Source organism: Onychomys torridus, chromosome 12 (genome assembly GCF_903995425.1).
Source record: "Onychomys torridus chromosome 12, mOncTor1.1, whole genome shotgun sequence".
Lineage (NCBI taxonomy): Eukaryota > Metazoa > Chordata > Mammalia > Rodentia > Cricetidae > Onychomys > Onychomys torridus.
Window position 1 is genome coordinate 43,068,857 of NC_050454.1, and position 24,141 is coordinate 43,092,997.

Consider the following 24,141-nt stretch of genomic DNA (forward strand, 5'->3'; position numbering starts at 1 on the left):
GTGAAAGGTGGGGCAGGACTTGTGACAGTTGATCCTTTCTTAAGACATCATACAAAAGTTGTCTCAGTTGGCCACTATGAGATTGTGTGTGGTGCCTTATGTTTGGAAATCTAAAGGGCTTTGACAGGGAAGAGGAGGAAAAGATCCAATTTAAAATCTTCAGCCTTTCCCTAGGGTAGAATCTGCTGCTATGATTTGGCTAAATGATCATGCCATCAAATTGCCTTCTACAGACTTATCCTTGTACCCATAAACTTAAGCTGCTCTCAGTCTTGGTCAGAGATGCTTCTTTGGGCAGTATGTAGCAGTCAACGAAAAGATGTATAACCAGGCACAGTACTGAGAACAAGAAACTAAGTGCTCAGCCCTAAACAAACTCTACATTGATATCGTCTCCCTCCATCCAAGGTTCAGGGGAAATTGTGACAGAGGAAGTGGAAAGAATGTAAGGGCTAGAGGATGGTAAGGAGTGTTATAAAATTCTGTCCTCTGAACAGGGCATGGCTATCCTACATATGAAGTTATAATAGCCATAGCTGCCTACACAAGTCCTGCACAACATCAAGCCAGCCAAAATTCCAGAATCAATGAGAAGTTATTGTAAGTGGATAGTTGCTTTTTTTGAGAATTTGACCCATTGGTAGGTTTCTGACTCTCCCGTGGATGGCCCTGTACCCATCTACATATGGACAATACTAATTGAACTTAGTGAATTATTAAAAAAAAAGACATAAAATTGGTAGAGAGGCACATTTAGGGGTATGGGGAAAGTTGAAGTGGGGAAAGGGGTTAAATATTATTATATCTCATTGTATACATGTATGAAATTCTCAAAAATAAAGAAAAATTAAAAAAAAAAACTATGACCTTCAAACATAGTATCACAGATCCCAATACTGTGTGGTCTTCAGGTGTGGGTTTCAAGGCAGGAGTTTTGAAGTCACAGTGGGAAAGTAGTCTGCATGCAGCCATAAGAAAGAAGAATGTTATCTGTTGTTCCTGACTATGTGAGTCACAGAATAGAGACGTCTGAAGCTCTCACAAGGACTTTATAATCTGTCTTGAGACTATTTCATCTTCCCAATGTCAGTTCTTTTCTTGAGAATCTATCTTGGCCTTGAAGGAACCTGGCAGTCCTTTATAGAGCAGACCTTTCTGAAGGAGTCCTTTTAGAGGCCTGGGTAAGGGAAGCATGGAATTATATCCCCAAATGACCTCCTTTTCTCAAGATGTAGACTCATTGAAGCTGCTGTTAGTAACTGATTGAGCTGTCAGAGGCACAGGCACTTAAGTGATGAATCATTCCCTCAGTAATTAGAATGGAATTATTTGTAGGGCAGTGTTAATAATGGCCCTATAAAGGATATTTAGTCTCCATGGGGAATGATCAATTCTCTCTCTCTCTCTTTCTCTCTCTCTTTCTCTCTCTCTCATCAATTTTTTTCTCTGAAGGACAAATATATTCACAATTCTATCAAACAGGGAATTTGGTTTGAAAATTCTCTTTAAAGATGGTCATTTTTCAAACCTAAGCTGTGTGGAGATAAACACCCATGGAATTTAAAGAGAAGAACAATTTGGTTTGAAGCAGAATAGTTCACATAACTAATCTGAAAATAAATATACATTCCCTTTTACAGATCTTAGTAAATTTGCTCAGTGTGAAATTTTAGAGTTTAACAGCAATGAAAGGGCTGGTAGTATAGTTTATTTAGTAATTATTCAAGCAAAATTCTAAAGTAGGGACTCTTGGTACTGCTATTGAAAAACCCACATAACATTAAAAATTAAAATCATCCTGGAAATAGTACCCAAATAGTAATATGAAAAGAATAATATATAAAAAAGTATACTGGCTGCCAGGAGAACGGAAATACAGCTTTTTAAAATTCTTACCTTACTTGGGTATTTCAATTTATGCATATCTATTTATGCGTAACTATGTATGCATAAATAGATGTAATACACAAGTAATTTGGAAAAAACCCACAAATCCTAGGTTACAATACAGCATCATGGAACATCTTCATTCTAGTGACCTGGTCCCTTACTGAGGAGGGGGCACACCGCTTTCTGGCCTTTCAGTTTCATTTGAGTTACAGGAAACATTATCATCACCAACCATACAGTTCTGAAAATCAGAGGCAGGATTGCTGAAATTAGTGAACCAGTCAAAGTAGTCACACTCAAATGTAATTTTGAAACTTCCTTTAAAATGGAAGGTCAGAGCTGGAGAGATGGTTTAGTGGTTAAGAGCTCTTCTTATGCCCAGAAGACTTCCAACAAGCAAGCACAGGCCACACGAGGTAGAATGGGCCAATGCCATCCTGGCTTGTCTTTGGCCCTATTGCTGCTGGGCCCTGCTCCCAACCCCAGCAGACTTCCACCACTGAGGTGCAGACCACACCAGTCACTACCACCCTCACCAGTCCACCAGTAAACAAGCAGCCCTTCCCAAGAAATCCAGACTTCATAAGCCCAGACACGGTCCATATCATCTGGAAAAACAGACATCATAGGTTCATGTACAGTCCACACCATTCCAAAGAACAACCCCAGCAGCTCTACTGAAGGCCAGGCTGGTCCTAGGTACCCCAGAAGAAGCTCCAGGCTTTGCCAGAGGCTAGACTGGATCAAGGGACCCAGAGACCTCAAAACCCCAGCAGAGACACCCTCCTGGGCCTGAAGACCCATAACTTACCAGAACTCTTGGCCACTTAAGCCAGAAGACCAGAGAGGGACCAGAAACCAAGGAACCAAGCAATACCTAGACCTATAGTCACTTCAATTCCAGATGTCTAAATACCAGTATAAGAATACAATCAACAATAGAAAAGATAACATGTCATCACCAGAACCCAGCTATACTACAACAGCAAGACCTGAACATTCCAATGCAGATGAAGCACAAGAAAATGACCCTAAAAATAACTTTATGGCAATGATAGAGTTCCTTAAAGAGGAAATAAAAAAATTCCTTAAAGAAATGGAGGAAAAGATAAACAAGAAATTGGAGGAAATCAATAAAGCTTGTAAAGAATGTCAAGAAATGAAGAAAAAACAAACAAAAACTTGATGGAAACAAATAAAACTGTTTAAGGCCTGAAAATGGAAATAGAAACTACAAAGTGAGGGAATTCTGGAAATGGAAAACCTGAGTAAGTGAATAGGAACTTAGATGCAAGCATCATCAATAGAATACAAGAGATGGAAGAAATAATCTCATGTGTTGAAGATACAACAGAGGAAATAGATTGATGAGTCAAAGAACATGTTAAATCTAAAACATTCCTAACACAAAACTTCCAGGAAATCTGGGACTCTATGAAAAGACTAAACCTAAAAATAATAAGAATATAAGGAGAAAAATCCCTGCTCAAATTCCCAGAAAATATATTCAACAAAATCATAGAAAAAAATTTATCAACCTAAAGAAGGTCATACCTATAAAGGCACAAGAAGCTTACAGAACACCAAATTGACTAGACAAGAGAAAAAGTCCTCTCACCACATAATAATCAAAACACTACACATACAGAATAAAGAAAGAATATTAAAAGCTGGAAAGGAAAAAGGCCAAGTAGCATATAAAGGCAGACCTATCAGAATTATACCTTACTTCTAGATGGAGAACTAAAAGCCAGAAGAGCCTGAAGAGACCTCCTGCAGATTCTGTGAGACCATGGATGCCATCACTCCAGATTGAGGGAACAAGATATTCTATGACAAAGTCAAATTTAATCAATATCTATCTACAAACCCAGCTCTATAGAAGGTATTAGAAGGAAAACTCCAACCCTTCACAGGCAACAGATAATTCTACACCAGAGGGAAACATACACACACACCCCATCACCACCACCACCACCAAAATATAATAGAAATTAACAGTCACTAGCCATTAATATATCTCAATATCAATGAACTCATTTCACCAAATAAGAACAATGAATATGAAAACAGGATCCATCCTTCTGCTGCATACAAGAAATACACATCAACATCAAAGACAGACATTACCTCAGAGTAAAGGGTTGGAAAAAGATTTTCCAATCAAATTAATTGAAGAAGCAAGCTTGTATAGCTATCCTAGTATCTAACAAAATGGACTTCAAATCAAAATTAATCAAAAGAGATGGAGGGCATTTCATATTCATTAAAGAAAAAATCCACCAAGATGATGTCTCTCTGAATGTCTATGTCCCAGATACAAGGGCACCACATTTATAAAAAAAAAAAAAAACATTACTAAAGCTTAAATCACATATTGATCCCCACAGTTTAATAGTCAGAGACTCCAACACCCAACTCTCACCAATGGACACATCATCCAGACAGAAACTAAACTGAGAAATAATAGAACTAACAGATGTTATGACTCAAATGGATCTAACAGATATCTGCAGAATGTTTCACCCAAACACCTTAGTACCCCATGGAATATTTTCCAAAATTGACCACATACTTGGTCACAAAACAAGTACCAACAGATCAAAAAAAGTTGGAATACCCCCCTGTATCTTATCATATCACCATGGATTAAAGTTAGAGTTCAACAACAACACAAACTACAGAAAACCTACAAACTCATGGAAGCTGAACAACTCTCAGCTGAATTACCATTGGGCCAAGGAAGAAATAAAGAAAATTAAAGACTGTAGAACTCAATGAAAATGAATGCAGAACATACCCAAACTTATGAAAGCAGTGCTAAGAGGAATGTTCATACACAAGTGCCTGAATAAAGAATCTGGAGAAATTTCACACTAGTAACTTGACATCACATCTGAAAGAGCTAGAACAAAAAGAAGCAAACACTCCCAAGAGGAGCAGACGAGAGGAAATTATCAAACTCAGGGCTGAAATCAATAAAATAGAAATAAGGAGAATAATACAAAGAACCAATGAAACAAAGAGAACAATATAGAGAACCAATTAATTAAAGAATTGGTTCTTTGAGAAAATCAACAAGATAAATGAACTCTTATCCAAACTAACTAAAAGGCAGAGAGAGAGAATATCCAAATTAACAAAATCAGAAATGAAAATGGAGATATAACAACAGACACTGAGGAGATCCAGAGAATCATCAGGTCATACTTCAAAAACCTGTACTCCACAAAATTGGAAAATCTAAAAGAAATAGACAATTTTTTTGATAGATACCAGATACCAAAATTAAACAAAAATCAGATAAAGAGTTTAAGCAGACTTATAGTCCCTAAGGGAATAGAAACACTTATTAAAAGTCTCCCAACCAAGAAAAGCCCAGGGCCAGATGGTTTTAATGTAGAATTCTATCAGACTTTCAAAGAAGAGCTAATATCAGTACTCCTCAAAGTATTCCACAAAATAAAAATAAAAGGAACATTGCCAAATTCTTTTTATGAGGCAGAGTTACCCCTGACACCAAAATCACTCAAAGACTCCACAAAGATAGAGAATTACAGCCCAGTTTCCCTTATGAACATTGATGCAAAAATACTCAATAAAATATTGGCAAACCAAATCCAAGAACACATCAAAAAATTATTCGCCATGACCAAGTAAGCTTCATCCCAGAGATGCAGGGATGGTCCAACACTTGAAAATCTGTCAATGTAACCCACAATATAAACAAACTGAAAGAAAAAAAAATCATATGATCATCTCATTATATGCTGAAAAAGCCTTTGACAAAATCCAACACCCCTTCATGATAGAAGTCTTGGAGAGATCAAGGATACAAGAAACATACCTAAATATAGTAAAAGCAATATACAGCAAGCCAACAGGCATCATCAAATTAAATGGAGAGAAATTCAATGCAATTCCATTAAAATCAGGAAAAAGACAAACCTGTCTACTCCCTTCATATCTATTCAATATAATACTTGAAGTTATAGCTAGAGCAATAAGACAACCTGGAGCCAGATATTGGGGTAAATGTTGAAAGATCAGAGAGACAAAGGAGCAAGCCACAACCACCTCTTACCTCACCAACTCCGTAGCCTGAAAGGGCTGAGCTCCTATCTCCTCCCACCTTATATTCCTTTCTCTGATTAGCCATATTACTTCCTGTCTCCACCTCCCTACTTCTGGGATTAAAGGTGTGTGACTCCCAAGTACTGGGATCAAAGGCATGAGATCCTAAGTGCTACCACTGCCTGGCCTCTATGGTTAACTAGTGTATAGTTCTTCACTCTGATCTCTAAGCAAGCTTTTATTTGTTAGAGCACAAGAAAAGTATCACCACAGGGAAAGAAGAAATCAAAGTATTGCTATTTGCAGATGACATGATAGTATACCTAAGTGACCCCAAAAATTCTACCAGGAAACTCCTACAGTTTGGTGAAGTAGCTGGATACAAGATCAACTAAAAAAAAAAAAGTATACCTCTTACATACAAGTGATAAGAAGTCTGGGAAAGAAATCAGGGAAACAACACCCTTCACAATAGCCACAAACAATATAAAATATCTTTGGGTGCCTCTAACCAAGCAAGTGAAAGACCTGTATGACAAGAACTCCTAGCTTCTGAAGAAAGAAATTGGAGAAGATATCAGAAGATGCAAAGATCTCTCATGTTCATGGACTGGTAGGATTAACATAGTAAAAACAGCCATCCTACCAAAAGCAATCTACAGATTCAGTGCAATCCCCATCAAAATCCCAATACAATTCTTTACAGGCCTTGAAAGAACAATACTCAACTTCATATGGAAAAATAAAAAACCCAGGGTAGCCAAAATAATCCTGAACAGTAAAAGAACTACTGGAGGTTACCACCATTCCTGCTCTCAAGCTCTACTACAGAGGTATAGTAATAAAAACAGTATGGCATTGGGATAAACACAGACATATTGATCAATGGAATTGCATTGAAAATTCAGATATAACTTGTGGTGGTACATTTTGTACCCAAATAAAGCTTGCCTGAAGATCAGAGGACAGAGCCAGCCACTAGATTAGACATAGAGGCCAGATATTGGTGGCACACACACTTAATCCTATCACTCAGGAGGCAGAGATCCCTCTATATCTCTGTGAGTTAAAGGCCACACTGGAAACAGCCAGGTAGTGGTGGCACACACCTTTAATCTCAGTACTGGGAAGCACACACACTTTTAATCCCAGGAAGTGACATGGCTGGATGGAGAAAGGTATGTAAGGTGTAAGGAAACAGGAACTAAAGCAGTTCATCTGAGATCCTTTCGGATGAGGACTCAGAGGCTTTCAGTTAGAGGAAACAGGATCAGCTGTGGAGTTGGTGAGGTGAGGTTGGCTGTGCCTTGCTCTGCTTCTCCGATCTTTCAGCTTTCACCCCAATATCTAGCTCTGTAATTTTTTTTATTTATCATAAAACCATTTAAGATTCAAGCAACAATAACTCCACACACCCGTGGACACTTGATTTTTGACAAAGAAGCCAAAATTATACAATGGAGAAAAGAAAGCCTCTTCAACAAATGATGCTGACATTCCTGGATGTTGGAATGTAGACTACAGATAGATCCGTATCTATTACCCAGCATAAAACTTAAGTCCAAGTGGAACAAATACCTTAACTTAAATCCAGATAAATCGATCCTGATAGAAGAGAAAGTGGGAAGTAGCCTTGAACACATTGGCCTAGGAGACAGTTTCTTGAATACAATACTAGTAGCACGGACACTAAGATAGGCAATTAATGAATGGGACCTCATGATACTGAAGGGCTTTTGTAAGGCAAAGGACACAGTCAATAGGACAAAATGGCAGCTCACAGAATGGGAAAAGATCTTCACCAACTCCACATCCACCTTAGGGCTAATCTCTAAAATATAAAAGAATTCAAGAAACTAGCCATAAAACCCCCAATAATCCAATTAAAAATGGGGTACATACCTAAACAGAATTCTCAACAGAGGAATCTCAAATGAAAGAGAAACACTTAAAGAAATGTTAAACATCCTTAGCTATCAGGGAAAGGCAAAGTGACTCTGAGATTCCATCTTACACCTGTCAGGGTGGCTAAGATCAAAAACACAGAAGACAGCTTATGCTGAAGAGGATGTGGAGCAAAGGGAACTCTCCTCCACTGCTGGTGGGAGTGCAAACTTGTACAGCTACTTTGGAAGTAAGTGTGGCAGTTTCTCAGAAAACTGGGAATCAATCTACCTCAAGACACAGCTATACCATTCCTGGGCATATACCCAAAGGATGCTCTATCATACCACAAGGGCACTTGCTCAACTATGTTCATAGCAGCTTTATTGATAATAGCCAGAACCTGGAAACAAACTAGACGTCTTTCAACTAAAGAATGGATAAAGAAAATGTGATACATTTATACAAAGTAATGTTATTGAGTTGCTAGAAAAAAAAGACAATGAAATTTGCAGGAAAATGGATGGAACTAGAAAAAAAAATCATCTTGTGTGAGGCAACCCAGACCCAGAAAGACAAACATGGTATGTACTCATAAGTGGATTTTATCTGTAAAGTAAAGGTTAGCCATGCTACAATCCACAGACCCAGAGAGACTAGGTAACAAGGAGGGCCTAAGTGGGGGAACGCATGGATCTCCCTGGGAAGGGGAAATAGAGGAGCGCTCCTGGTGGACTGTGGGTGGGTAGGCATGGAAACTTGAGGGATCAGGTTGGAAGGTGGGTGGAGGGGAGGATTCTGAGAGAGATGACTGGAAAGGGGGGCTTTACAATGTTGGGTAGAAGCCTGATGCAAGGGAAACTCCCAGGAGTCTAAAAGGACAGCCACAGCTAAGACTCCTGGCAGCACTGGATGCATAACCTGAACTGGCCATCGCTGGTGAGTGGATTGGTGACTACCCTGGTTGTCATCAGAGAGCCTTCATGTCTTCATCTTGAGACTTAAGAGGCAGATTCAGAGAACCAAGGCCAAACATTGGGCAGACTTCAGGGAGTCCTGCTGAGGAGAGGGAAGAGGGATTGTAGGAGCCAGGGAGGCCAGGGACATTGTAGGAAAACTCACAGAAATGGCTTGCTTGGCTCAAGAGTCTGAATCAACAACCAAGAGCCTTCATAGGACTGACGTAGGCCCTCTGCATAAATGTGACAGTTGTGTAGCTTGGTCTATATGTAGGACTCCTGTCAATTGGATCAGAGCTGTTCCTGGTGCTTTAGCTGGCTTTTGGGAACCTATTCCTCATGCTGGGTTGCCTTGCCCAGCATGAATACAGGGAAAGGTGCTTAGTCTTATGGGAGCTTTTCTGATGCCCATGGGAGGCCTGCACCTGTCTGAGTGAATATGAAGTGGGGGTGGTGGTGGTGGACTGGAGTGGGGAACAGAGGGGAGAAGAGGAAGGATGGGAGGAGAAGAGGGAGGGAAGGCTGCTGTCAGTATGTAAAACCAACAAACAAATAAACAAACATAAATCAGAAATATAGAAAAAAAAGAGCCCTTGCATGGCAGTTAACAGCTATCTGTAACTCCAGTTCCAGGGGATCCAATGCCCTTTTCTAGCTTCTGTAGGCACTAGGCATGTCATGGCACACACAGAGACATACACAGGTAAAAGACCAATACATATAACATAAAAATTAATAAATATAAAAAAATTAAAAAAATGTAAGGTCACCTAGACTTACTCTTTCTCATTCCTCTAGGATGATTGGATAAACTTTAATGTTTTATGGTTCTTTTATGTGAATTTTCCCCTAATTTAAAAAGTTTTATTATTTATTATGTGCATAGTATTTTGTGTGCCTGCATGGAGAGGTACCACATGTGTACCTGGTGCCCTTGGAGGTTAGAAGAGGGTGTTGGATTCCCTGGAACTAGAGTCACAGATGGTTATGAGCCATTGTGTGAGGACTGTGAGCTGAACCTGAGTTCTCTGCAAGAGCAACAAATGTTCTTCATAACTGAGTCATCTCTTCAGCCCTATAAAGTATGATTTTTCAGTGAAATAAAGATCTATAACTATTAGTAATATCAGATAGAAATCTACATTTTTTACAAAAACTTATGTGGTGGTTTGAATAAAAATGGTTCCCATAGGTCCATAGGGAATGGCATTTTTGGAGATATGGCTTTGTTGGAGTAGATGTGGTCTTGTTGGAGGAAGTGTGTGACTGTGAGGGTGGGCTTTGAGGTCTCAGAAGCTCAAGCCAGTTCTCTTCCTGCTGCTTGCCTGTCCAGATATAGAACTCTCAGCTCCTTCTCCAGCACCATGTCTGCCTACACTCTGCCATGTTTCCTGCCATGTCAATACTGGACTAAACCTCTAAACTGTAAGCCAGCCCCAATGAAATGTTTTCCTTTATAAGAATTTCTGTGATCATGTGTCTCTTCACAGTAATAGAAACCCTAACGAAGACACCTTACATCTGCATGGTTTAGTGAAAATTTAAAAATAGCCGAGTTTGACCTGTGAGATAGCTCAACAGGTGAAGACACTTGTACAAGCTTGGTGGTCAGAGTTCAACTCCTGGAACTCATGGAGATGAGAAGAGAGAACCAACTCTACAGAGTTGTCCTCTGACTTGCATGCTGTGGTATATGCATCCTCACACATAGCATATACACATGGTAAATAAGGAAACAAATGTAATTTAGTAAAAATATCACATTTGATTCTGACACTCTCAATCCTTACACTAAGCCCAATTTAATTTGTTACAAATCAATTTTAGCATGCATTGATTTATTGGAGGCAGACATTAACACTTTATTAGTCAAGTGCAATGGTAATTATACTTACTGACAAACATCATAATATATGCTAATACCAATCTGGGTAAAATTTTTCCAACAGTGACTTGATGCCAAGCAGTTTAACTTTCTTGTACATTAGCTTAACTGATCTTTATCAAAACCCTAGGTAGCAGTACGATGATGAATCTTCATTGTCAACTGGAATCTCCTCGGTGACATACCTTTGGGCTTGTCTATGAGGACATTTCCAGAGAAGTTTAATTAAAGAAGGTAGACTCACCCTTGGTGTGAACAGCATCATCCCACAGGCTTGGCCTGGACTGAATAAAAAGGAACAAGGGAGAAAGTGAGTTGCACACCAACATTCATGTCTTTGGCTTCTGATTGAAGACGCAATGTGGCTAGCTGGCTCATACCCCTGTTGCCATGCCTTCCTGCTGTGGTGGTCTCTATGCCTTCAAAGCATGTGTCAAATAAGCCCTTCCTTCATGAAGTTATGTTTATCAGGGACTTTGTTGCAGCAAAGAGAAAGTAATTAATATGTAGATGTTCTTAGCTTATGTTACACAAACATAAACATCTTTAAGTAGGAGGCAGCAATTATCAACTTTCTTGGCTTCAAAACTTAAATTGAAAAATAAAGAAAATCACATTTGTTTATTTATTTTGCATAGGCATGTGCTGTGGGATGTTCTGTATGTCAAATGTGTTGCTCTTATTGGTTAAAATAAATAAAGTGCTGATTGGCCAGTAGCCAGGCAGGAAGGATAGGGTAGGCAGGACAAGGAGGAGGAGAATTCTGGGAAGTGAAGGCTGGGGCAGAGAGACTGCCAGCTGCTGCCATGAGAAGAAAGATGTAAGGTACTGGTAAGCCACGAGCCACATGGCAACTTACAGACTAACAGAAATGGGTTAATTTAAGATATAAGAACTAGATAGCAAGGAGCCTGCCATGGCCATACAGTTTATAAGCACTATAAATGTCTGAGTGATTATTTTATATGTGGGTTATGGGACCGCGGGGGCTTGGTGGCACCTGGAGAGATCTCCTACTACAGGCATGGGCATAAAAGTGTCATGGTGCTAGTGTTGTAGAGATCCAAGATAACTTTTGGAAGCAGGTTCTCTTTTGCTACTATGGAGGTTCTGGAGACCAAGGTCAGGTTGTCAGGCTTGTGGAAAGTCCCTTGATCTGAAGCATTATGTCATCATCCCCCAAAGTTAAGACAAACATTTTAAAAATTATTTTATGTATATACTTATATACATGAATGAGTATATAAATTTTTTTCTCTGCAATTATGTCTGTGCAACATGTGCATGCCTGATGCTCCTGCAGGCAAAAAGGGTGTTGTACTACATCTATTTATGGATATTATGCTATGGAACATTTGTTTAATGATGCAAAGAAATGTTGCATTCTTTTATATTGCATTTGTTTAACTCTGTGAAGCTGTGTTACTTTGTCTGTCTAAAACACCTGATGGTCTAGTAAAAAGCTGCACATCCAGTAGCTAGGCAGGACAGAGAAGTAGTTGGGGCTGACAGGCAGAGAGAATAAATAGAAAGAGAAGAATATGAAAGGGGAGAAAAAGAAGGAAAAGGAGAGGGGGATGTCAGGGGCCAGCCACCCAGCTACACTGCAAGTCACAGAGTAAGAGTAAAAAAAGAAATGTAGACTAGAGAAAGATAAAAGCCCAGAAGCAAAAGGTAGACAGGATAACTTAAGAAAAGCTGGCTAGCAACAAGCCAAGCTAAGGCTGGGCATTCATAAGTAAGAATAAGTCTCCATGTATTTATTTGGGAGCTGGGTGGCGGGCACCCAAAAAGCAAAGAGTAAAATAAAAAGCCAACAACAGAAGGGAGCATCGAATCCCCTGGGACGGGAGTTACAGACAACTGTGAGCCATCTTGTGGGCACTGGAAGTCGAACCCGAGTCCTCTGGGAAGAGCAGTCAGTGCTTTGAACCAGTGTGTCTGTCATCTCTCCAGCCCTCAAAGTTAAGTTTTTAAATGCTACACTCTAAAGTTTGTTTTATAACATTTATTTCTTTCACAATAACTATGTGAAAAAGGTTATGGCTAACACAAATATTTCTCATTCTAAACTTTATGATTTTATACAACAGCATCTCTGGAAATTGTTGCAATTCACTGAATGAAAGAAAATCATCAATAGCCAGGCATGGTGGCACACACTTTTAATCCCAGAACTCTGGAAGCCAGAGGCAGGAGGATCTCTTTGAGGTCGAGGCCAGCCTGGTCTACATAGTGAATTCTAGAATAGTCAGGAATACGTAGAGAAACTCTGTCTCAAAAATTTAAAAGAAAAAGTGAGAAGGAAAAGAAAATGGTCAATTTTATTTTGACCTTGCAATTACACCTTAAGGTTGCCACTGAAGGGAACATTTTTATTTGTTAATTAAGTTAAAGATTCATTGGAAAAATTTGCATATTATTGTGTCATCTCAGATTATCTACTCAAAACATTCTCCCTATCAAATCTCAAGACAATTTGAGAGTAAAATAGCTTCATTTAGCATAGTCCTTTCTCTAATAAAATTTTCAGAAATGGCATGGAGACAATATGATGCATTTGTACCACTGTAAATCCAGAGGTGACTGAAGTACAGGCTGGAGGTGTGCTCCATGAAAGAGAGGCTAGCTCATCCAAGGCTCTGCCTTCATTCTCAGCATCATCAAATAAGGAAAAATAATGTATAACTGCCACTTGATTTCCAATGGGAACACATGCCAAAAAACTCATCATCAAGGTAAAAATGCCACAAAAGTGCCTTTGTATGCCTACTGAATGTTGCTGTGGTCCAGCATTGGTTGGCTGTTTGTTTACCTTTGAGTAAGCTCTTATTGGGCATTGTTGCTCACTTCTGCCCCCTCGTGTCATAAGAGAGTATTGTATGTAGATGAGCAAAGATTACAATCCCAAATTTTGAGTTGGATTCCTACTGAATGTTTATTGTGTTGTTACCATGGCAAAGTGAAACAACAACAAGTCCAAAACAGTTATTGTAAGTATGCTGGGACCATCTGTGTTATGTAATATCATAAACTGCCAATTTAAAAACATTGATTTTTTTTTTAAACTCTTAAAATGTACTTAGAGAAATGTTTGAAAACAAAGACAAAATGTGCTCCTAGGCACAAGTATCCACAATAATTTTCAATATAGCTATTTTATTCAATAAAATAATCAATTTATAGTACTATCTAAGGATAGAATTATTTGTTTTTTAAAGCTTCCTTCCATGTGAATATGTGTGTGCATGCTTGTGTGCATGTGTGTACCTGTGAATTATATCTTATCTTTTCATTCAGATATAGCAGATCTGTGGTGCTTTGAATAAGAATGGCCCCCGTAAGCTCATATATCTGAATGCTTAGATCATGGAGTGGCACTATTTGAAAAGGATTAGGAGGTGTGGACTTGTAGGAGGAAGTGTGTCTCTTGGGGTGGGCTTATGCATTAAAATCCTGTATCAGATCCAGTGTCTCTCTGCCTGAAGATCAGGATGTAATTCTCAGCTATGGCTCCCGTGCCATGCTCCCCACCACAATGATAATGGACTAAGCCTCTGAAAATGTAGACAAGCTTCCAATTAAATCATTCTTTTATAATATAATGATGATTTCTTAGTCATGGTGTCTTTTCACAGCAATATAACAATGACTAAGACAAGGTAAATTCTACTTAACAGTGTTTATTAACACCTGATCTTAAAAAATGAGACAGATTTGTGTTTATTCTTATCAGATAATAATCAACTTCCTTTGATTATTTCTGTCATGTCTGCTGAGAAACAAAGCCACAAGCTCATTATTTGATTGTACTTCTTTGCTATTTTTAAAATTTTCTTGGAACTTAAATTAAGAACACAGAAAAGCAATGGGCAGGGAAGGTGAAATATGGTCATTTTGGTAAATAACATGTTTATAATGATAGCCAGTGGCATTTCAAAATTCTAAGCAGGACATTAGAACAGAGTATTTATTAAGTAGGACAATGATAATCCCCTGATTCCACTGAGGCTAATTATAAGTTTCATTTTCCATATACAGTTGACTGTTATTAAAATGTCAATATTTGCATAATTTATGTGAACTAATATGTATACCAGTATTGCTCCAAATATTAATAAATTAAGGTGCTATAAGACCTTTACAAATACTTTCTCAGTCATATTTCATATTTTTGAAGCATTTTTCTGGTTATTAAAGACACTTATTGCAAAAATATGGAAACCACAGGTCAAGAGAAGAAATGTCACTACATAACCAACAGCATCTTTTATTGCATGACACATTTAATTGGGAAATGGACAGTGTGCTGAGGTAAATGAAACTCTGTTTAGGTCTTCACCTCCATGATAACTGCATGCATGCTTTCCACTTTATGCATTTCGTGTGCTCTGAGATTTCCTGGGGCTCTTCTTCGTTTTGCACGGTGCTTTGTAACTTACTATGTTTTGGGAAATTTTACTATAGCATTGGTGGGAACCATTACAGATTCCAACTCCAAAATTTGTGATTAGAATCTTACAAACTTTTTTTTTTAACAGAAAAAGATAATTAAAAATTAAATTATTTTAAAATAAATCTTATTCTATTTTATTGTCACATCACTGAATAGATGATTTTTGTTTGTTTTTGTTTTAACAAAGGGACATTCCAATGTTGGAATCAGCAATTATGGAAATTTAGGTTTCTGAAAGGAGGCAAGACAATTATTCAGTCAAAATCCAGTGTATTTTATACCATTTACATATTATTGTTGTTGTATGAGTTAGTGTCTCACTATGTAGCCATGGCTAGCCTATTAAGTGTTTTCATTTGGTTAAATTTTTGGCATGGGCCACATGACAATCACTGCTGCTTGACAAAGTTCCAGCACTTTGACATTGTGATCACAATTCTCCAGCACCTTTGTATTTCCATATTTAATAATTTTCACTATGTGTTATGGGTATTTCCTTTTGCCTTTCCCTTTGGGAAATTTTGTGAGGGCTTTGAAGGATGAAAATGTATAAAATAGCAGCCTCTTTAACTAAATAATTCTTTGGAAAAAAATTCCCGCAACCATGGGACCATATAGTGTGATTGCTCTGCATGGACCCTATTTTGACCCTCAGATTAGACCAAGAACAGAAGAGTTAGAGATTTACTAACTTGGCAACCTGACTCCAAGGATGAAAAACAAACAATCCAGATCCAGAGCCTGAGGCCATTAAGGGCCAGAGTTCTGGTAGTAGGTACAGAGAAATCAGAATGGTGCTGTATAAAGGAAAAAGGAAGATACCAGGACCTTCCCTTTGGGGAGCATCTGATGGGAAGAGCCCATATAGTCAGACTAAGACAAAAAGGAATGCAATTAGGGGACAGCGCAGTGCAAACACTGCATCATGTCTCTTGAGCAACAAAAAATGCTCTTAGGTTATAGTGGAGTCTGGTGTCCATGTGCTCCCACAAGTTCGGTTCATCTGTTCCTGTGGGTTTCCTTATCATGATCTTGACCCCCCTTGCTCCTATAATCCCTCTTTCCTCTCTTCAGCTGAACTTCCACACCTCAGCTTGGTGCATGGCCATGGATCTCTGCATCTGCTTCCATCAGTTACAGGATGAAAGCTCTATTAGTTAGGGTATTCACTAATCTGATTGTAGGGGAAGGCCAGTTCAGGCACCTTCTCCATTATTCCAAGGGCTCTTAGCTGGGGCGGGGGGTTATCCTTGTGGATTCCTGGGAATATCCTGAGCATCAGGTGTAGTGGATAGGCATCCCAGCATTGGCCTGGAAGTTCCAACCCCCATTGAGGCTTCGGTAATGGTCACACCCACAAGGCGGGGCAGAGAAAGAAGCGGAAGACGAAGGATCGGGAAGGACTCACTCTCTTGGTTCCGGGACGTGGGACGCGAGAGGTGGACCGAGCAGAGTTCTCCAGTGAACGCCTCCGGACTACCCTATACCTTTGCCAGACTCTGCGACCTACCCCTTCATTTGTAAGTTACCCCACAAAATAAACTTCCCTTTTAACTAAAAAAAAAAAAAAAAAAAAAAAAAAAGCCCGGCTAGCTCAGTCGGTAGAGCATGGGACTCTTAATCCCAGGGTCGTGGGTTCGTGCCCCACGTTGGGTGCCAGATATTGGTGAAATTATTAAGGCCACTCCACGTAGTTAAAAGGGAAGTTTATTTTGTGGGGTAACTTACAAATGAAGGGGTAGGTCGCAGAGTCTGGCAAAGGTATAGGGTAGTCCGGAGGCGTTCACTGGAGAACTCTGCTCGGTCCACCAACATTAGGTGACTGTCCAGGCTGCTAGCTGTCTCTGTCTACTCTTGCAAGACTCCCGAAAGTTGCTTGCGTCCTTCTCTCATTTCTCAGATATTATTATATTCCTTCTCAGGTCTTTGATGAGGTTGGAGATTAGCAGTTATAGTTACAACTTAGTATATATACATATATAATATCTTAGATAGGATATATTATGTATTAGACTCAGGTTCTTTAGGATAGGACACCTTTTGGAATGATCTTTGTAACATGCCACCTACCCATGCCCTAGACTTCCCTGGATTTTACTATGTGTTTTTTGCTTGATATTGTTTGTACTTATTGTAATTCCAACTTATCTAGGTCATTATCCCTCATTACTCCTGGACAATATTTGATAACCATCTCTTTGTATATAGTCTTGTATTAGGTTAGAACTTTCTTATTTAGACAAAAGGGGGAGATGTAGTGGATAGGCATCCCAGCATTGGCCTGGAAGTTCCAACCCCCACTGAGGCTTCGGTAATGGTCACACCCACAAGGCGGGGCAGAGAAAGAAGCGGAAGACGAAGGATCGGGAAGGACTCACTCTCTTGGTTCCGGGACGCGGGACGCGAGAGGTGGACTGAGCAGAGTTCTCCAGTGAACGCCTCCGGACTACCCTATACCTTTGCCAGACTCTGCGACCTACCCCTTCATTTGTAAGTTACCCCACAAAATAAACTTCCCTTTTAACTACGTGGAGTGGCCTTAATAATTTCACCAATATCCAGGTCTCTCCCTAGCCCCATGATGTCTCACTCTATGGAGATATCTCTTTCATTGCTCTCCCACTCCATCCCTCCCCCAACTCCACCATCCCATTCTCTTATATTCTCATCCCCCCCTCCCCTCCCCTAGACCAACAGCTGGGGAGCCTGCAGGGGACCGAAACTAGGACCTCTGCATGTGGATGACAGTTTTGTAGCTTGATCTGTTTGTGGGACCCCTGGCAATGGGACCAGGATCTATCCCTGGTTCATGAGCTGGCTTTTTGAAGCCCATCCGTGTGGTAGGATGCCTAGCTCAGCCTTGATTGGAGGTGAGGGTGTGTGTGTGTGTGAAAGGGGATGTTGGTCTTGCCTCAACTGAATGGGCCAGGCCTTGTTGACTCCCATGGGAGGCCTTTCCCTTTCTGAGGAGTGGATGGGGGTTGAATGGGAGAGGTAGGGAGGAAGGGGGAGAGGAGGGCGGGGGAACTGTGGTTGGTATGTAAAATAAATAAATTAAAAAAACTGTAGTGGAGTATCTGGTCCTCAGAGGAAGTCCTTTTTCCAAGGTTAGGCTTTTGGACAAGGGCCTCCATTTCCTCAGGGGATTAAGGAAAGTTGCTGCTTACTAAAAGAGTTCATTCTCCTTATCTCTGGCAGGAGGGACTGTGGGTCTTCCATTGATGTAAGCGGGTGCTTGGTGGAGTTACTGAACTTTAGAGAGCAATAGGCATTTAGATACTTGTTGAACTTAATGCTTTTGTCTCAGGAAAAACGGTTAGATAAAGCTGATGGCTGCTTTCCTCCCTGAATCATTGAGCCTGCTTTTAATCTTGTGGCTAAACTATTGCAGCATTATAGAGTGTAACAGGTGCAGGTTTTATTTCAATGAAGTGGCAGCCATCCTAATTCATCCTTAGATCATGCCAGTCTCCTCCTTCCCCTCGACGACTCCACACCTTCTCTTTGATACATGAACCCTTGCCAGAGCTGCACTCAGGCACATTTTCATATTAAAAGCTACAACAACAGTAAATTTGGTTGTGGCATGTTACATCTACAACTGCATTTTAAAAGGGTTCTGCATGTGTGAAACTCATCCAGAGATTAGTAAATTATTTAGAGAAAGTAACAGTGGTCACTGCCAATGCAAAAAGTAATATGGGAAGTATAATGAAGGCTAATTTTCTCAAAGACAGCAATTTATTTTTTTGCCTAAAACGTTTCACTTGCAGCCCATTAAATCAAATATGAGCATAAGATATGGAATGAAATCTCTCAATTCCTCATTCTCTTTTGAAGATATTTTTCAAGAAAATGGAAAAATAAATGAAACACCAAGTTAGTATTCTGCAATCCTACTTTTTTTTTTTTTTTTTTTTTTTTGGAGAGAGAGTGTCTCAGACAGCTCAGGCTGGCCTGAAATTCCAACTGACTAGCTGAGGATAACCTTGATCTCGCTGTTCCTACCTCCTGAGTGTTGATATTACAGGTGATTGTTTTTACAACTGGTTTTATAATTCTGAATTTTAATTGGACTTAGTTATTGTCTTATAGGAGAAAAATAGATGATTGAAAGATAAAATGGTAAATAGAAGAATGAAATGTTGCAAAATCAACTGTCAATCAAGGGGAGAGATTCAGAAGCAGTGGGGTATTGTTAACTGCAGCCATGTTTCTACTGGGTGGTAAGAAACTCATGCAATGGCAAAACTGCTCTGTTTTCTGGTCCTTGGAGTGACTGCATCATTTTAAGTGACAATAGTCATTTTGAGAGCATAGTATCAATTTTAGTCATGAAATAAAAAATCTCAGATAATAGATGGACAAGTGATCCAAAGCTATTGCTATCATTACATTAGAATATCTATAGTCACCCAATATAGCATATCTGATTCACAAATTTCACCATGTAGACAAAAATGTTTATGTGTTTTTTAATTAAAAGTAAATGAAGATTATCCAAACTACTGATGCTTGTACACATAATTTAAGACACAGAATATGATTTTTTTTTCAAGACAGGGTTTGTCTGCATAGTCCTTGCTGTCCTGGAACTAACTCGCTTTGCAGATCAGGCTGGCCTTGAACTCAGAGATTCACCTGCCTCTGTCTCCCAAGTGCTGGGATTTAAGGTGTGCAACACAAGCACCTGGCATTTTTTCAGTTCCTGGCATGCATTTATGTATGTATGTATGTATGTATGTATGTATGTATGCATGCATGCATGTATGTATTTGGGTATTTTACCTGCATGTACATCTGTGTACCATGTATATGCATGGTGCCACAGAGGTCAGAAGAAAATGTTGGATCCCTTGGGATTGGAGTTACAGTTGTGCTCCACCATATGGAAGCTGGGAATTGAACCCAGGTCCTCTGGAAGAGCAGCAAGTGCTCTTAACCATTGAGCCATCTCTCCAGAAGAATATAATTTATAGAGTCATTTGTTAAGGAGCTAGTGGAAATTATTTATACATTTCATAATTATTCTTGATATGAACTTTCAAAACAAGCATTTGAATTGCATTAATGCAGTGTGGTATCATCACCTTACAATTATTTAGCTGATACAATAATCTGTGTGCAATTTCACTGGAATGGACTGTTCCTTGTGTGAGCAATGATTTATTTATTTGAGAACCTCCAGTAACTGGCCTTATGCTTTCATGATGTAGGTATAAACGAATATTTGTTTTATAAATGAAAAACAAATACAATAATTAAGTTGAAATATCTAAAACCCTTGGTGTGTATGTCTAGAGATGCTTAAGCTATTATAAAGGAAAATCAGAATAAAACTGCATAACACAAATTCATATTACTTTTTCTTTCACTATAAAAAGATCAGATAGCTCTAAACATACATTATTAGCATAGGTATTACTTGGGGTTTCTACATGCTGTAAGTACTATTTTCGCCTTTGCAACTGTAAGGAACACACAAGATGTTCTAGTTTAGTTTCTGTGTTGCTATGATAAACACCACAGCCAGAAAGCAACTTGTGGGGAAAGAGTTCCTTTCATCCAACAGCTTACAGTCCATCATGGAGGGAAGCGAACACAGGAATTCAAAGCAGGAAATTTAAGGCAGGAACTGAAGCAGAGGTATTGGAGGAACTCTGCTAACTGGCTTGCTCTCCATGGCTTGTTCAGCCTGCTTTCTTATACACCACATGACCTGCCCAGGGGTGCCATTGTCAACAGTAGGCTGAGTCCTTTCATGTCAACCATTAATCAAAAAAAAAAAAAAAAATGCCCCACAGACATGCTTTCAGGCCAACCTGGTGGAAGCAATTTCTCAGTTGAGGGTCCCTCTTTCCAGGTGGCTCTAGTCTGTGTCACGTTGAACAAACTCATCAGCAACAATATCTAATTTTGTTTTCTTTTGTAATGTTGGGTCTCAAACTCAAGGCATCACATGCTATGTAAGTGGTCTACCAATGAGCTATGTCTGTAATCCAAAACCTGTTTTTTTCTGTGGTGGAAAATTGGGAGCATTCAAAACTATGGACCAGTGAATGCAGTCTATAACTTTCAGCAAGCTGTTTTTACATTAGAACCAAGACGCCCAAGTATTTTCCCATAAAGGATTGTGTTTGCCTTTCTTTAAGTCTTCTGTGTACTAAATGATGCTGCACTGAACATGGGAGAGCAGTTGTCTTGCTGACACTGGTTTCATTCACGTCTGGTATATATCTGAGTGATACCACTAACTAATCGGATAGCTTTATAGTTAGTGTTTTCTTTTATAATGAGTTCACTAACTGACATTCCCACTGAGTGGGCACAGGCTCCCTTTTCTCTACAATCTCGCCATTTTTCTATTTACATACAAACTGTCACTATGTAGTAGTTTGAATGAGAATCTCCTCCGTAGGCTTAGATATTTGAACACTCAGTCCCCAGTTGGTGGTGCTGTCTGGGGAGGTCTAGGAGGTACAAGCTTGCCAGTTTGAGTTTGCTCTGTCTGCTTCATGCTTGGAGTTGAGGATGTGGCTTCTTGGCTTTCTGTCCCCACTGGCATACCTGCTCCGTGCTACGATGCTTCCTTACCAGGATGGACTCTTTTTTTTCTCTAGGATCAAATAAGAACTTTCTTCTGTAAGTTGTCTTGATCAATTGTTTTGCCATAGCATCACAAAAGCAACCAGTACATAACACAATAAACCAAATGTGAGCCAGGTGGTGGTGGTGCACGCCTTTAATCCCAGCATTCTGGAGGCAGAGCCAGGCGGATCTCAGTGAGTTCGAGGCCAGCCTGGTCTACAGAGCGAGTTCCAGGACAGATTCCACAGCTACAGTGAAACTCTGTCTTAAAAAAAAAAAAAGAGCCAAATGTTAATATATGTTATACTCTGAATTTTAATTATTTCCTCTCTTTTTCCATGAATAGACATCTATTTATAATTTCTTTTAAAATATGAAAGATAAACTTTCTTTTTCAGTGATAATTAAAATTCAGCTGAGTATGTTGTGTATATGATTACACCAAAGACCAAGTATTGAGCTTTGGAAGACCACAAGGAAGACAATAAGATATTAAATTAAAATTAAATTTAAACACAAAGGAAGAGAAGCAGCAGGTAGGCATAATATCATTTCAGTATGAATACATTTAAAGTTATAATTACTAAAATGATTTAGAACAGAGAAGAGTCACAAAAATGATCAAGTAAAGAGATATATAAGTTTTAAGAGAATGATGACAATATGTACTCAGAGAATGAGAAGACATAGAAGCTGACTTTCAGAGGAGTTTAAAGAATACTTATACCACTTAAGCAAATACGACAATCCTTATACAAACAACACAGGAGAGCAGCCTTGGCAGGGAGTATGGAAAAGAATGTCTTTGCTTTCTATGTTCATCTCTCTCTTTCTAAGGCACATTTGCAGATCTGTGAGGTCAAGTTCTATCTAATGAAATGTTGACAGAAGTTCCTAGGGCCATTTTCAGGAGGAACCACAGTGTTTCATTTTCTCCTGGGGTTTTTCTTTCGCCTGCTGTGGGCCTGGTTGCCGATAAAGGATGGTTGAAGTGACAGAAGCCATTTAGACCACCATGGTGGTCCTAGAGATAAAGCAATGGACTAAGGAAGCAAGAACAGAAAGAAGGAAGTAGGCTTCTGAAGATGCTGTGGAGTAACCACATTAGCTCTCAGGTCGAAGCTCAGCTTCTACAGGGAAAAGAAAAATAAGCTCCTATCAGGCATAAGGAAATTTTATTCAGTTTTATACAGATGTGCTTGCTCCTTCCAATCGATGGCAACTCGGTATCTCTAGTTCCACCACAGTTTCACCAAAGGCACGTAGTAAGTGTCAAAAAGCAAAGAGAAAGGAAAAGAAAAGGATATGATGGAGCCTCTCCATCATAAACCAGTCTCACTTTAACGTTAGGTAAAAGAGCCATATCATGAACATACATCTCACTGTTGTTTTACCCACTGTTAGTGAGAGTCGGTGCACACTAACAGAATTTGTAAATAGAACCTAGTCAGTGTTACATGGGAATCATATGGACTAGATTGTACTACGGCAATAGACGGCATCAAAATTTCAGTACTGTAAAGATGTAGAACTGATTACTTCTTCAAGGAGCACATTCGACATGAGTTAATCAGGACTCTTTTCTGTGTGAGAACTTCATACCACATGCCAATTTATTTGCATAGCAGGAAGGTTTGAGCTATGAATGGCTTATATTTCATATACAAAGTCTAGTTGCATGAGCTCCAAGGGATGGGGAAGTATTTTTTTCCTCATTCACAGAAGCAGGAGGAACAAGCTATTAGAGAACACTGACATCCACTGTGCTCCTAAATTGCAACAGAGTCTTTGTGAAAAATTTCAAGCCACAATAATGTTTTTACTTTTTGGATATGAAGTTCCACTTTAATTAATTTTGTTTCTTTAGCAAAGCTTTCCCCTGAAAGGACAAAATAAAACATTTCCTGATGACAGTTTCCAAGAGACCAATCTCTCCTTAGCAGGTTAAAGGTAATTTAGTTGAGAAATACATCTCTGTTTGAAGAGACATGCACTCAAATTTAAAGATTCATGAACACCCACACACATTTACTCATCTACTCTCCTGCATACACTGACGGATCATCTGCTAAGTGCCATTTAGAGGAGGCCCACTGAAGTCAAGGTAAGGTGAACAGGAATTAAAGATAAACAGGCATTATGCTAAACACTTCTAAAAATCTTTTCAATCTATAATTTTATTTTGAATATAGCAACTATGTTATACCTTCCAAACACATTGAAGTTGCTAGATATTTGTTGGAACCTAATGACATAAGTATGATTAAGATGTCTCTGTGACATACATCCCAGTTGGGAAATGTTAAAACAACATTTATGACTCTGGAGTCTATACATGGGGAAGATGCTGTCTGGTGACCTGGCAGGAAGATGCCAGTGGCACTAAGTGGTGGAAATACTTTCAG

General features: G+C 39.2%; 1 protein-coding gene and 1 non-coding gene across 3 annotated transcripts in view; one reads left to right on the forward strand and one right to left on the reverse strand.

Annotated features, from left to right (window-relative positions):
• The window catches only part of Htr1f (5-hydroxytryptamine receptor 1F), a 138,917-nt gene that overhangs the window by 26,676 nt on the left and 88,100 nt on the right, over window positions 1-24,141 (reverse strand). Inside the window, exon 3 of one of the 2 annotated variants that reach the window (XM_036203763.1) lies at window positions 10,937-10,976. The exons of the other annotated variant lie outside the window; for it this stretch is intronic. The gene's annotated coding sequence lies outside the window, so the exon portion shown is untranslated. The remainder of the gene's footprint in view (window positions 1-10,936; window positions 10,977-24,141) is intronic. 2 annotated transcript variants of the gene reach the window in all.
• Trnak-cuu lies at window positions 16,732-16,804 on the forward strand. Its single transcript has one exon. It is a non-coding gene; the product is annotated as a tRNA-Lys (tRNA).